This window comes from Centroberyx gerrardi, chromosome 18 (assembly GCF_048128805.1).
Source record: "Centroberyx gerrardi isolate f3 chromosome 18, fCenGer3.hap1.cur.20231027, whole genome shotgun sequence".
Taxonomy (NCBI): domain Eukaryota; kingdom Metazoa; phylum Chordata; class Actinopteri; order Beryciformes; family Berycidae; genus Centroberyx; species Centroberyx gerrardi.
Genome location: NC_136014.1, coordinates 11,626,911 through 11,640,939, shown reverse-complemented (window position 1 = coordinate 11,640,939; position 14,029 = coordinate 11,626,911). Strand labels below are relative to the sequence as shown.

At 43.8% G+C, this 14,029-nt stretch overlaps 2 protein-coding genes across 2 annotated transcripts in view; one reads left to right on the top strand and one right to left on the bottom strand.

Moving 5' to 3' along the window:
* LOC139926156 (testis development-related protein) overlaps positions 1–14,029 on the top strand; it is a 404,183-nt gene that overhangs the window by 309,573 nt on the left and 80,581 nt on the right. The window lies entirely within an intron of this gene.
* Positions 1–14,029, bottom strand: part of wasf1 (WASP family member 1) — a 71,093-nt gene that overhangs the window by 56,039 nt on the left and 1,025 nt on the right. The gene's annotated exons all lie outside the window — the stretch shown is intronic.

Sequence of the window (14,029 nt, the reverse complement as noted above, 5' to 3'; positions counted from 1 at the left end):
GCAAATCCAATTCTTCCTGCAGGTACAAAGCCTCTTGCTCCCCTAGTCTCTTCCCTTGGTTACTTCTATATTTTTTTTCTTATCAGTGGGCATATTTCAAGCCCCTGGCTCTTCATTATTGGGTGAGGCTGCCTGGAGTGTGTGTGTGTGTGTGTGTGTGTGTATGTGTGTGTGTGTCCACAAATGTGCAAGTAAGAGCACTGTTGAGGCAGAATCCAGGGCAGCTGTTATCACTGGTCCCACACGATTCCTTGTTATCTTTCCTGGTCAGTTGGACTTTGGCTTGTCTGTCGTCCCCTTCATCACTGCACCCCTGGTTGTGTGTGTGTGTGTGTGTGTGTGTGTGTGTGAGGATGTCTGAGTCATCATGCCCTTGTCAGTCACAGTCACCACTGCATCTCTCTCCAACCAAGAGCTCTCTCAGTCCTGTTGTTGATAGATAAACACCTAGTCAGTAGCTATGAATCGCAGAGTGCAACTCTTTTTTGCCCCTAACAGGAGAGACCTTTGCCTCACTGCCACTGAAGTAGCACTTTTTCTTCGCTGTCTAGAGTGGTCTAAAATAGTTGGCCTCTTTACCTGACTGTGTTCTTACACCTGAATACAGATAAACCTGCAGGTATGATTATAGCGCCCACTGCAGTTAGTTCTCAAATCTGTAACCTTCCCTTCTTGGCCCACTCCCTACTAATGGATCTTCAACCTGCAGGAATCTTGGAGTGATTTTCGTCTCCAGTCTCAGCCTGGACAAACATCTTGAGACACTTGTGCAGTTCTATTTTCTACAACTCAGGAGACTTTCCAAAAATGAGCTTTGTTGTCTTTTAATATCCTGGAAACTGTGATCTCTGCCTTTATTTTGTCCAAAATGCCGCAGCCAGACTCCTGACAAGGTCCAAGAGGAGACAGCATAGCCTCATTTTAGCTTCACGTCATTGCCTTCCAGTGCAATTTAGGACTGATTTAAAAATTTTATTGATTACCTTTAAAGCGATTTGAACTAGTAACAAGCTATATCTCTGAGCTTTTAACCACTTACGAGCCCAACACATTGTAAACACACTTTGTTGTGTTTACAGCCACGCATCATTATAAAGCGTGACATGAAACATTTTACGGAGCAAGGGTTTTTTCATGACCTGTTTTACTTTGATTGGGAAAAAATTAACCTCATTGCTGACGTTGAAAATGCCTGGAAATTATTTTATGATGGTTTTACTGAAATTGTTGACAAGCATGCTCCCCTCAGAAAGTACAGAGTAAAAGGCCGAAACAATGCATGGTTCACGTCAGATTTATCCAACTTACTTCATGAGTGCAATGTGGCATGGGCAAAAGCCAGGAGAACAAGTCTTGATTCAGACTGGCTGCTTTTCAGGCGACTGCGCAACGAATGCACAGTTGCAATTAGAAAAGCCAAAGCTGATCATTTCCTCACCGAAACTTCAAACAATCTAAACAATCCCTTGAAATTCTGGAAGACTATTAAATCCTTAGCTGGAAATAAAAATGGCATAGAGCTTCCCCCATGCATTGTTAAGGACTCACATAAAATCTCTGATAAGGCCGAAATGCTTGGTTGTTTTAATGAGCATTTAATTGCCTCTGGTTCCTTGTTCGACTCTCTCAACATTGCCCATGGAAATTCCCCTGCTGTTTGTTCTGACGGTCATGTTACGGTGGGTCAAGCCTTTAGTTTTAGTCCGGTTACAGTCTCAGAGGTGCGTAAAGCCCTCAAACTTTTAGACACTAGAAAATCGGCAGGTCCTGATAACCTGGAGCCTTACTTTTTAAAGCTAGCAGCTGATTTTATCGCACCACCTCTGACACATCTTTTTAATCTCTCCCTGGACACAAACGAAATTCCACATATATGGAAATCTGCTTTTGTTCTTCCCCTGTTGAAAGGGGGTGACCCTACTGTCCTAAACTATAGGCCCATCTCCAAATTGTCTGTCCTGGTTAAGGTTCTGGAATCCCTTGTGAGTGAACAACTGAAAGAGTTCTTATCCACTAACAACAGTTTATCTGATTTTCAATCAGGTTTTCAGGAAAAAACACAGCACAGCAATCAGGAAAAAACACAGCACAGTGACAGCGGGTTTAAAAGTAGTAAATGATTTTATTGAATCTTTAGATAACAAGCAACATTGTGCAGCCCTTTTCATTGATTTATCTAAGGCTTTTGATACTGTGGATCATGCAATACTGATGCAAAGACTTATCAGTGTAGGACTGTCAGAACAAACTGTCTGTTGGTTTAAAAATTATCTATCAGGCAGATCTCAGTGCGTGCAGGCAGAAGGTATCACTTCTAGCTCCCTTAGTGTATCCAAGGGCGTGCCACAGGGATCGGTCTTGGGACCACTACTATTCATTATATATATCAACAGTCTCGTTCAAAATGTTTCCAACGCAAATTTCCACTTTTATGCCGATGATACTGTGATATACTGCTCTGCGTCTACACCAAACCAGGCTCTCTGTCAGCTACAACTTGCTTTTAATACTGTACAACGTACCCTGTGTGACTTAAAACTTGTTTTGAATGCCGACAAATCAAAACTCATGATGTTTTCGAATGCAAAATCCAAGCCACTGAACCTCCCATCTATCACCACTTTTCAGGGCTCTGAGATTGAGTCTGTATCTCAATACAAGTATCTAGGAATTGTAATTGATGATTCTCTCTCATTTAAGCCTCACATTCAGCAACTGGTGAAAAAACTGAAGTTGAAATTGGGTTTTTATTTTAGAAACAAGTCTTGCTTTTCCTTCGAGGCCAAAAGGAGACTTGTTGCTGCCACCTTTATGTCTGTGCTGGACTATGGCGATGTTATATACATGCATGCATCTTCGCAATGCCTACACACGCTGGATACTGTCTATCATGGAGCACTGAGATTTATTACAAATTTTAAAGCCCTTACTCACCATTGCTGTTTGTATGCTCGGGTTGGATGGTCTGCCTTGTCCACCCGCAGACTTAACCATTGGCACATCCTTATTTATAAGGCTATTCTTGGTCTGCTTCCATCTTACCTACGGATCTACATCCTTCAAAAAAGTATGGGAAGTTATTGTCTTCGCTCCCAGGACTTATTCCTACTAACTGTCCCTAAAGGCCGTACTGAACTGGGAAAAAGGGCGTTTAGGTATGCTGCTCTGCTCTGCTTGGAATCAGTTGCAAAATTACCTGAATCTTCGGAAGCTGGTCTCACTGGATGCATTTAAAGTGTCTCTAAATGACTTGGAAGCAAACACATCTGGCTGTAGATGTTTTGAATGTTGATGAAATGTGTTCTTTGTTTTCATTCTAAATTGTTATATGTTTGTTTTATGTCTGCAACCGTGTAACTGTGCTGCTGCCTGTCTTGGCCAGGACACTCTTGAAAAAGAGATTTTTAATCTCAATGAGACTCCACTCCTGGTTAAATAAAATAAAAAAACTAATGTGATGGAGCTTTCACAACAAGCCCTTTAAAAACACACTTTTTAAGGTTGGCTTTTATTTGAACTATGGTCTGTGTTTTGTCTTCTTGCCCTGTTGTATTTAGCATGTTTTGTGGTAGCATGTTTGTTGGTATATTGGTTTTATTAATATGTCGGTATATTGGCTTGATAGCATAATCTTATTCCTAATACACGCACACTTTTTATTTATTTGTTCATGTTTGTTCACATTTCAATTTATTTTTATGAGAGTTTAACGGCAATATACAGACAAGTGCTTAGTGTGTAGTCTAGTCCAGCCAGCCATAATCTAAATCCCACATGCAGCCATTCACTGAGACAACCTGGCTGAAATAAAAAGGTTTGATGCACTGAAATGAACCCGCAAAGATTTTCTCCATTTCTATACTTGATCTATGGAGCAGTTGGAAAATTTGATTTGAAGCTCTAGGCTATGTCTGGCCCGGCGAACAACTGCCTCACTCTCTCTGCTTCCTCTCTTCCACTCTTAACGTTACCTTTGTTTGAACTCACTGTAAATCTGCATAAAAAATTCCGGTCAAGCCTTCAGACTCTGCTGATGTCCAACTAAGACATAGTGGTGATGGCAAAACAGGCTGTCATCATCAGCCTCAGTGGATGGAGTCAGCACTGACTGTGCGGCTCCAGCTTATGTAAAGTAGGCTGAGGGAAGGATAAGAATATAGCACTGATAGAAACGTGAGAAAAGGGACAGGGGCAGAGGGGAGGTAGAGAGCGAGACAGAGAGAAAGAAAGATCAGAAAGAAGAGAACGAACGCACAGGAAGCTAGTAAAGAAAATGGAGGGCGAGACAGAGAGGACAGATGGAAAAAGAAGCGGCAAGAAGCAGCAGTCCCAGTGGTGAAGCCAAGTCTGTCTGTCAGTACCTATCAGTCCTCCTGAGGCTGAGCCACGCAAACCGGGCTCTTGCCCCAAGTCGCCACTAACATTTACATAACCGCACACGGCACTGATGTGACCTCTGACCTCACTCTGCACCGCAGGTTGGACCCATGTGGGCTGCAGCTTTACTGTTAAGCCTGAGGAGGATGGTTCTCCTCCAGGCAGCTCACGTCAAGCTCATTTAACTCCGAACAGCGCATTGGCACTTTGCCAATTTGGGTTGATTAAGAAAACAGACAGTACACGCACGCACACACACACACTTGCAAGATACTGCAGTTTGGCGCAGAACCTTAATGACATCCAGCTGTATATCTCCAGTGCTATGTTGTTAAGCCAACAATGGGAGAGGGTTGGGATCAACTGAAAGTGTTCACCTAATTAAAAGATCAGAGAGACATACAAAACAAACCGCCCACCCCTCCCCCATCCACCCTAACCCACCAACCTCCATCCCTGCTCTTCCTCTTTCTTTTCTCTCGCCGTCTTGGTTTACTCTTGGACCTAAACTAGCCCTGAATAACATCACCTGCCAAACCTCAGCCTCGTTATACTGCAGTCCATCTGCTAGGGTTCAGAGAACTCACGCTGCACAACTTTCACAGCTCGCCACACTGGGTGTGTGTATGTGCGTGAGATTTTACACACACACATACACACATATACACACACACACACACACACACTTCTGTAACTGCTGCGATCTCTCTCTCTCTCTCTGTCTCTTGTCTCATATTTTTAAGTCGACTGAAGCACTTGATCAATTAATCGCATATAAATCGGGATACACCCTGATTATTATAATAACAATGTGACACACTGTAAATCCTCTTTTCACTTGCTGCCTTGCAGAGAGGTCAAAGGTCAGGCTCAGCTACAGAACAGCCCCTCTGGAGGTGGCAGGGATTCACGGTCTTGCTCAAGGACACTTCAGCAGGGCGGAAGATTGCCAACTCTGGGTCCTGAACCTGGGATCTATGATTGAAGGATGGTCTACCTCCTCACCGCACCAACTTGCTGCTCTCATCAACCAACAGTACCGCCCTTCTCAAATCAACTCTGTGCTCTCTGCCGCAACGCTGAGTCTTGACTCGTGCCAGCGCTCTTCTCATTTCAGTGTCGGTGACTTAGCGACCCATGCTAAGTCTGTGCTGGGCCAGCCGGCAGCCAGCGGCGTTGTGGTTCATAAAAACAGTGCAGTAGCGAGTGGCTATGTGGAGTGGATGATGGTCCACAGTCACAGCCTGCTGGTTGGCTGGCTGAGTGGCCCCTCCAAGGCAATGAATCACATTCACACATCCACCATCTTGTGGCCCAGTCAACTGCACTAGAGCTAAAAAAAATGCAGAGGGACACACATGTGAGCTCATGATTATGCACACACACACACACACACACACACACACACACACACACACACACACCATTACCCCAGAGCAAGGGCAAAGAACCAACGCCTATGGACACTGTCAGAGTAAGGAAAGATGATAGCCTGTTAACATGATCAACATATCTGAGTGCAAAATTCAAGATTCTGAGTGTTTTCACTCCCTTTCACTTATATAATGGTAGCCTAGACACTCACTATAGCTGTAGGCATGTGCCTATAAATGGAAGAAGCTTATGTAAGGGAACCTCTTGTCTTAAACAGACTGTTGTCGTGTCTTAGAGTATTTCCCATAGCCATCTTCACTTGAGAGGCTGGCTGGCTTTGATTTCATCATCATATCACCCAAATTCTAACTCAGTTTGCATAGGTCTGAGAATAGAAAAAGCATTAACAGCTACCGCCCCCAAACCTTTACATTTCCTCAGGTACAGTCTGGAGTGGAGGGGGAAAGCTGTGCCGTCTTTCATCGAACCACCTCCTCCTCACTCCACAACCTTTAACTAGTAGCTGCTTCTTTCACCAATAAGACCTTCCTAGCCTCTGTCTGACCCCTATTCTAAAGCAATGATTTGTCCTAGTGAATTGACAGCATTGCTACTGTATGGCACTGATAGCACAGATGAAGTCATTGCTGAGTAAGACCATTTACATTAGGCTTCCTTGGTGAGGCTTTCGGTGAGGTTGGCATTTCCTGCTAACCATCAAAGACAAAGGGAAGGCGAGCTTGCATCCACTTCCGATCTGCCCATCTGAGATGGAAGCAAAGCATGCATTGAGGGTCCGTGCTGGGCTGCCGTCCAGGACAAATCAGACAAGGCTTGTGCTCGGGCCACATGGAAATCCTAAGCAGAGCTGGATCCTTGCTGTGAGCTGTAAATGAACAGCCAAATACTGGCTCCTAATTGAAGGCAGCAGTTTTCTGTGTGCACAGGCGCCCCTGCTGAGAAATTGTGGTCAAACACATTGAGATGCTAAGAGGCTACTTCCCCTCTTGCTCCCCGTCTTTCTCCCCTCAGCACTTAAATTCCCCTTCACTTCATCCCCTCATCCTTCCTTTATTGGCCTAGCTCTTCTTTCCTTTTTTGAAGATTGTTTTAATGGCATTTCCAGTTTATTAGACTGTATACAGTAGACATGACAGGGAAGACGGGAGAGAGGGGATAATCTGCAACAACAGTCGTGGGCTGGATTTAAACCAACAATATTTGAGTGTGTGGTATGCGCCTTAGACCAATAAGACACCAGCACAACCCATTGCATCTTTTATTTTCTTCTTCACGCTTGCCTCTAATCCTGTCTCTCCCTCTCCATCTATTCCTTGCTACTCCTTGTACTCTTCCCCGGTACAAGGAGAGGAACCGGGAAGAAAAACGAGTGCTTATGAAAATCCTAATGAAAATGCAGCGCGTCTGTAATTGAATACGGACGTCTGAGTCCAGACAAGAGGGACTCAAGCAGCGGACGTGATAAACGCGCCTCGCCTCCCATTTCTCCAGCCTCCATCAATCAACACACATCACCACGACGACCAGGGCATCGGCCGTTCCAGCTCAATAAGAACCAATCAGTGAAGGAGGGGGAAGAGGGGTTGGAGAGGGGTTGGAGAGGGTGGGAGAGGGAGGGAGAGAGTGAGAGAGAGAGAGTGTGTGTGAGAGAGAGAGAGAGAGAGAGAGAGAGAGAGAGAGAGAGAGAGAGAGAGAGAGATTCAACTGAGTAGTCAGGAAGACATGCCAATAAGCAGAGACAACCAGGGAGAGAGAGAGACAGACAGACAGATAGACAAACAGGCAGTGAGGGAGAACCTGTTTTGCTGCCCATCATGGTGAGGATCACCGTTTTGCCTAACTTTGCATATTCAAATCTAGTGAAATACACACGCCCGGAGCGCAGCTGCAGTGGATTACTTTGATGTCAGTTGGCTGCATTTTGAGATGGCTTACGCTTACGCATAGAACAGAAGACACATGGTCAACTAAAAGAGCTGGTACATTACATTGCAATTGCTTAGGTAAAACAAACACAAAGGATACCCTAACCACAGACATATACAGAAATACACACACACACACTCTCTATCAGTACCTGAGCCCATAGCTCCACAGGAGGACACCTTATCCAATTCGCTCTCGGGGCGGACTTGAAGCTGCATTGTGCTGAAGAAGGTATCAGACTGCATTTACCATCCAAACGTACACATGACACCAGGGGAGTGGCCTCAACACATAGTCCCTAGCTGAACCCATTGTGTCCCTTCGTTTTGGCTCTCTGTGTGGAGAGAATAGGTCAGGCCAGCCATACGACACCATGGTGCTCCATTTCCCAAATACCTGCCTATTACTGATTGACTAGTCCTGAGGGGTTCTTATTCACTTTAAATAGCAAACAGTCATGGGCTTACGAAGGGAGAGTGGACTGTTTACAAACAATGTAGCCTACCTTTTCAGCCAACATACCAGGGTTTAACCAAAATGTTTGTTTTTTTCTTTGTGGTGGAGTGGTAAGTCCTCTGAAACAGCATTTACACCGTTGTGACACAAACATCCTCAACTTCTAGATACAATACAATACAATACAAATGATTTTTTTTAAAGCTGGATGGCATGGGCATACCCTACCTATTCGCTAAGCAGTTGGTCTTGGCTTTGCCATAGGCACATTGTCGTAAAAAATACAGCCAGGCTCAACATGCTACCAGCAAGACAATCCTTCAAACACAGCAGCTGTGATCTAACCAGCGAGCAGCAGGGGTGTTGCATCGCAGTGAGAAGACCTGCTATCTCAGGCCACATCCACACTAATACGTTTTCGTTTTAAAACGCATAACTTTTGCTACGTTTACGCCTAGCGTCCACACTACTCCGGCGTTTTCGGACCCCTAAAACGGAGACTTTTGAAAACGCTGCTGACCCCGTTTTAGTTCGAAAACTCCGGGACAGCGTTTTAGTCTGGACGGGCGGAAACGGAGACTTTTGAAAACGATGACGCAGACACCCACGTTCGCTTCCTGATTGGGTCTTATCAGTCACAACGTTATGTTACTACATGTTACTTTCAGTAACAGTTCCACCTCGTCGTCGGTCCAAGCAAAGAAATCTCTGGTCGTACTTTTCGCCATTGCTGTTCTTCCTCCGTAGTATTTTCTGCAACTAAGCAACCAACCGCAAAGTAGACAATCTGCTTCCTGTTTACACGCGCATGCCCAGTGTACGTGAATGGTCATGTGATATGCGTTTTCAGGCGTGTTAGTATGGACGGAGATTATTTCTGAAACGCTCGTGTGGACGGAGATCGTTTAGTGTGGACGTGGCCTTAGTATCCACGGCATAGATAGACAGAGGCAGAGACAGACTGAGAGAACATAGCAAGTGACAGAGAAAAGAGACGGAACAGAACAATTGCTGGCTTTACTTTCAACTTGAGAGAGAGAGCTAGAGCTAGAGCTAGAGCGAAAGAGAGTGGGAGGGAGGACCAGAATAAGAGAAAAGGGCAGGGAGAGTGAGATGCGGCTGAGTTCCTGCAGTTGGGGTGGGGTGGTGGTGAGGGCCTCTAGGTTCAAATGGGGCTTTCGTCCCTTTGCCCTGTTGGCGGTGGCAGAGACGCGGTCAGACAGGTCTATTTCAGAGGCATCCTGTCAGCTCAGTGAGAGACCCTGTCAACGCCCTCTCTACCCCAGGGAGACAGTCAGGGAATGAAACAGGGGAAAAAGGCAGAAAGGCAACAATAACTAAGGAGCCATAAGAGACGCGACTAGGAAGACTAGGTGGGTAAAAGGTTGAGGGATAGCACAAGAGTGAGATAGAATTGGGAGAAAAACATAGATACAATATTGTGATCGTTGCTGCATCATACTGTATGGAGATATACACAGCAAGTATTGATCTTCTCATTTGCTTTTCAAGTCTAAGGAAAGATCACATAGCCTAATGGTGATCTGTCAAAAGATGATATTGAAAATCAAAATAAATGGTCCTCAAAAAGTGCTTGAGACTCTGAAAGGTCTTGAATTTCATCTGTTATTTGATTTATGCCTTTTTTACTCATCATTATAATGAACTTTTTACGTTATTGTGTCATGGGATATTGTTCACAAGTATTGTATCACAATACTTGGTGTAACTCAAAACATTAGGAAACAAAATGTTACCACATTGTGGCCCAAGTATCATGATAATGTCATATTAGGCGCACTCTGGCAACTCCCATCCCTGGAGGTACAGAGAAGAGTGAGAGAAGGAGCGAGAAAGGGAGGGAGGTCTGCAGCACCGATTGAAAAAGTAGGTTAGATAAATCAAGAGAAAGTAGAAGGGAAAATAAAGCCAGACAGAGAGTCAATAAATGCTATATCTTCAAAAAAAAAAAAATCACTGATCACAATAAAATATCTTTTTCATCTCCATGTATGGTTAGGCATAAGCTTGCCAGTTAGGTTCATTCAGCACTAAGGTAAGGTTCAGGTTTATAATGCACCTGTCAGGTGAAAATTATGGCAAATTCTGCCTTTGCCGCTTGAGCTGAAAGTCACAGCCGAGGAGTGACAGATGTATGGAGAGAGCAGGGAAGGTGGTGGTGGTGGAGGCAGTGGTGGTGAGACAAGAGGTACCAGTCAGACAGGCTGAACTAAGCGCTGGTGTCTCTCTGTCAGGCCGGTTCAGACCAGGGACAGAGGCAGTATTATAGAGCTGTGAGCCTGGCCAGGGGAGGGAACAATGCTCCCTGTGTGTGGGAGCCTCTGGAGCATCCTAACAGCTGGGAGATAGGAGCTCTGTCTGTGGCTCCGCTAACTGGCACGTTAAGGGGCGTTGCGCGCGCACACACACACACACACACACACACACACACACACACACAAAAAGTATCTCTTTCCATCTCTCTCTGCCTTTCCCAGAATCTCTACCCACCTTAACCCCCGCCTCCCCCTCATGCCAGGCAGCCATCCCTCATTTTACTCTCCTCCCTTTTTATTTTCTCTTCTTTACGCTCTCTTTCTTCATGCCCTCTGTTACTCTCCGTGTCCTGCTATCACCCCCTCTCCTCCTCTGCGGAGGGAGACAGAGAGAGAGAAGAAGAGAGAGATTCTTCTTGCTACCATGAGAAATCCAGAGACTGGCAGAGGATCAGAGCAATGTCAACAAATAAGAGAGGTCCAAAAGCCTCTGCAGGAGGGATGCCAAAGCTCTTCTATCGTGAGGGCCTCCGAAACAGAGAAAAACATGAGAACTGCAAACTGTGCTGGAATGTCATCCCTTACAGCAAGGAGCTCACAAAAAGCATCAGATAAAACCATGACAATATGTTCTGTTCTATTCTGGGACTCCACCTTTAGGTAAGGCCATCCGCTGGGTAAAACATGAGTGTCTATTATATAGATTTATGTATCAAAGAGTGGGTTGTACGGACGGACCTCTCAACCTTTCTACTCTTCACCTCCGTGTTTAATGTTTTCCTGTAAGCTCACCGCAGCCGTGTAGAGTGGAGATAACAAAAGCCCAGGAGATAAAGAAAACCCACTTGCAAAAGAAGTGCACACTTCAAAGATAACAAGGCCAGTGGTTTGGGAGCACAGCAAGCAGAGGTCGGCCTGCTTCTTCAGTGTGAGTCTCCTCAAAGCTGAGAGAGGGTGAATTCAATCACTGCTTCTATAAATGTCACTATAGGGAGAGACATCAGGCTACTTCTCGCAGGCCGGGTGATTTTTAGTTCATGCAAGTCCGTCATGCATGTATGTGTATGATCCCTCTGAGCTGTTACAAAACTTTGCCTATAGCTCCCACACAGTCTGGAGCAGTCATGTGATGTTTTGGATGCCACTGTTGCAGACTGATAAACTTAACAGCTGCAAGGGGGCCTCAGCCTGTTTTGCCAGAGGAGTCAATGCTGCCGTCACATACAGTGACCTATATGTTTTCTCCATAAACAATGTCCTAACATGACACCCATTCATTTAGGATCATATGAAAAGTGTACACATTTAGTATCAATTCATCCAAAAGGCCTATCCAACATGAAAATGCTCTAAAATCACCTATTACAAGGATTTTACCTAATCTTCTTCATTTCTACAAAGAAACCATATGTGACATCATCTGGTCAAAATCTGACAATATGCATTGACCCTTGGTCTACAATGTAGCATAACATTTTCTATGAAAAAGTGCGTTGTCTTCATAAGATTATACCCTAAAAATCAGATGATCTGATCATTACATTGCATAAATCAAACAAAGTCCCAACCCCAGTGGATTCTCAATCTCAGGAATAGTGAATTCTATTTGAGAGAAGCACAGCATCATGTCGAGGGCTTGGAGCCAAAGGGGCATAAGTGCGATTTTGGGCAAATCTGAGTATTATACATCAATTGAAAGGTCTCAGTGAGATCTTTTCAGTGCCAAAAGGACACAACTGAAATCATGACCCATAAGTTTTAATTAGGCTAAACAAAAACTGAAAGCCGTAACAGTAAAAGTAGGGTTTTGTTTGCTGCCAAAAGAGCATAACTGCACTTACGCCTTTTTGACACCAAGCAAAACCCCACTTTTGACACAGAACAAGCATTGTGGGTAGAGAATTCTAACAGCACTTAGGTCAACTCAAAATGCATGCTGATGTAAGTAATACTAGCATGTCAGCATGATCACATCATTTTTAGTATCCTATTCATAGCCTACTTAATTTTCTAGGTCAATATTAGATGAATGTAAATATGTTAATATTCCCATGAAATACTTAGGCCTATAGATTCAAAATGTTATTTTATAATGTCAGGAGTGTGAACTGGTCAAGATGAGCTCTGATAGTAAGACTGCTGGTAGCTGAAGTTATCCCTCAGTGTTATGAGGAGTTTTACAGGTCTTTGAATGTGTCCCAGGACACATCAATAAGTGATGTGTCAAATACAAAAATGTATTATACTAGCAAAAGAAAAAAAAAGTAGTAGTTTAGAATCAAAAGTAGTTTCTTATGTCTATAGAGGTTTATTAAAAGTTTTTAACAGAAAAAATGTATCAATCAATTTGATATGTTCCATGTAGCCTACAATTTTAAAGGCCTTGGTGAAAGTTGCTGAACATTACTTCAAGATAAAGATATTAATTCTGATCTTGTTTTATATTTCAGTGTTGATTGAATTGTAATTGCTAGATTTGTATTAAAATGAATGTGTTTTACAATTGTTTACTTACATACGCCCATATTCTGCATGGCTGTATTGGGACAATGTTTGTGCCAAAAAGGCGTATTTCACTCTTTTGCCATTTTTAAAAAAAGTTAACAAATATAATTCAACTTAAACTGTAGCAGTATTGTTTTTATAGTAATGCTCAATCTGGTAACACAAAAAGTTAAAATATTGTGCTTAGTATGTGGTAACGGCAGCTGATCCAAGTTTGATCAAAATTTGTTCGTTTTGGCTCTCCTGTAAAATCTACTATAACGCACTTACGCCCCTTTGGCTCCAAGCCCTCAATGTCTGGCTATGTGGCCTTCAGTGTATCTGGGCCGACCCAGCAGGGCCCATACTGTCTGTGACAGCCCCACTTTACAGCTATGTGTCCTGGTATCCAGACAAATTTCTGAAAAATACTAGTATGGCCTGGTTTTCAACACTTATCCCAAAAATGGCCCAGTTGATTCAATGAAATCCAAACATTTGCTCTATTTGTTTTAATGTATCAGTCCCACACAATGTACAAATTTGCACAGAAGTTTGTGGGCACAAGACCCGGTGCCCAATTTTTGAGTTTTGAGAATCTGCTCATCCTATTTGTGATAATGATACGGTGTCTGGACTGAGCAGCTTAATGCTTTAGCCTCACCTAAAAGTAACCGAACGTGGGAAATCCTTGAGCTTTGCACTTGTAGCCTTCCAATAGTATTGATTTTGTTGTGATGCAATGCCCCATACACAGCATGTAGTCACTACTACATCTATGGTCTACTAATCTACTGTCCAAAGCTGCAGAGAGACACCGTAGATTTCTATCAATGGCTCTGCTACAGCCTATCTGTACAATGGTAATTCATTCATCATCTGCTATCGACTTGACCGCATGTTTCCACTACAGGCTCCTCTAAGACTAGCTCTGATTTCAGAACAGTTAGGGGCAAACATGAAGTAGGTAGCTTGCTTCAAAGTAAACTTAACAGTTGCCTGTAGTATTCCAAGCCTGTTATTGAGGACCTGCTAGAAAAATAGCCTATTCTTAGATGGGGTTAACTGGCTAGACAGCAGGTAATGTATGAGCAGTTTAATCACACAGCACATCA